General features: G+C 35.5%; 1 protein-coding gene across 3 annotated transcripts in view; it reads right to left on the bottom strand.

The window, feature by feature from the left end:
• Nucleotides 1–1721, bottom strand: part of EIF2D (eukaryotic translation initiation factor 2D) — a 21836-nt gene that overhangs the window by 5478 nt on the left and 14637 nt on the right. The window contains exon 14 of one of the 3 annotated variants that reach the window (XM_010854204.1): nucleotides 855–1717. The exons of the other annotated variants lie outside the window; for them this stretch is intronic. The gene's annotated coding sequence lies outside the window, so the exon portion shown is untranslated. Of the gene's footprint in view, nucleotides 1–854; nucleotides 1718–1721 lie in introns of those variants that run through there. 3 annotated transcript variants of the gene reach the window in all.

The following is a 1721-nucleotide window of genomic DNA, read 5'->3' on the forward strand; positions in this document are numbered from 1 at the left end:
TATGTGTATACATATATATATAAAAGTGAATCACTTTGTATTCAGCAGAAATTAAAAGCAACGTTGTAAATCAAATGTACTTCAAAATATCTTTAAAAAGTTATGATTTCACTATACTGTTAACTGTTCAATAACATTGTATGTTAAAAAACAAAGTATATACGTTAATTTAATAATACTTTATTTGTAAAAAGTGCACTCATCACCTGAGCCTTCAATGAGTTGTGATCTTTTTCACAATAGTAACATCAAAGATCATGGTCACAAATCATCATAACAAATAATAATGAAAAAGTCTGAAATATTGCAGGAGTTACTGAAATGTGATACAGACACAAGAAGTGAGCACTGCTGGTGAAATGGCACCATCAGACTTGCTTGACACAAAATTGCCACAAGCAATTTTCAATTTGAAAAAAAAAAACACTGTCAGCAAAGCATAATAAAAAGAAGCACAATAAAACAAGGTGTGCGTGTATACGTTACACATTATATTTAGTGGGACAGATACTCTATCTCATATAGAACATATACTTTTTTTTGTTTGTTAAGTTGCTAAGTTGTGCCCAACTCTTTGCAACCACATAGGCCATAGCCTACCAGGCTCCTCTGTCCATGGATTTCTCAGGCAAGAATACTAGAGTGGGTTGTCATTTCCTTCTCGTATATATGCTTTTTCTAAAGTTTTTAAAAAAATTTTCAATAGAGAATTTAAAACATAAATAAAACTAGAAGAGTACAATGAGCCCCATGTACCCATCACCAATTCCAAGAATTTACAACTCATGACCAACCCTGATTCATCTGTATCCCCACCCACCCGCATTCCTATGTTATTTTAAAGCAAATCCTTCTAGAAATCTCATCTACAAATATTTCAGTATGTATCTCTAAGAGATAAGAGTCTTGTTAACATAAAAACAAAACCATCACTGTATATAATTATATATTCAAGAAATGGTGGCTATTGGTAATTATTAAACTTATCATCACTTCGTTCTCATTTATTGAACGTTTATATGCCAAGGAGTATTGTAAATATTTCACCTTCTATTCCTTCATTTGACCCTCACAGTGCCTTATGAGGTAGGTATTATCCCCATTCTTCATATAAGGAAACTCAGGCAAAAATGACATGAAGTATCGTGCTCGAAGTCAAGCAGCAAGGCAAAGCCACACTGGAATCCAGTCTGTACTCTCAAAGCCTACACTCGTAACCACACACTTCTAGAGTCTGTCTTTTGGGATTTCTACCCAATAATCCTATTTCTGTCTTCTCAAGACAGACAAAGTAAACGCAGTCCTTTTCCCAAGGACAGCTTTTCACATATTTGAGGACAGATGTAATTTGTTCTTACAACTGTGTTGCCAAGCTAAACACGTTCAGTTCTTCAGCAATTCTTTACCAGTTATTTTCACTGAACAAGGCCCAAGAGCCAACAGAAAGAGAAGGGCTGAAGGCCCATACCAGAGTTCTAAGGAAAAAGTAAATATAAGATCCTGTTTACTTTCAGAACCAGGCTCTAGCAAGTTTCCTAGCACAAAATCCTAGAGGACAGTGAGGGAGGGGGTCAGCTTCACCTGTTTTACACAGAACCCAGCCCAGTCACACAAACATGGGTGTTTCCTAAACAACTTTTGAGGTGTTTGAGGCCAATTTAAAAATCTCCAATCACATTAGAGAGACTAGAACTTAGCAGGAAGATTAAATCACCATCTTC

Source organism: Bison bison, unplaced genomic scaffold, assembly GCF_000754665.1.
Source record: "Bison bison bison isolate TAMUID 2011002044 unplaced genomic scaffold, Bison_UMD1.0 scf7180017864338, whole genome shotgun sequence".
NCBI lineage: Eukaryota > Metazoa > Chordata > Mammalia > Artiodactyla > Bovidae > Bison > Bison bison.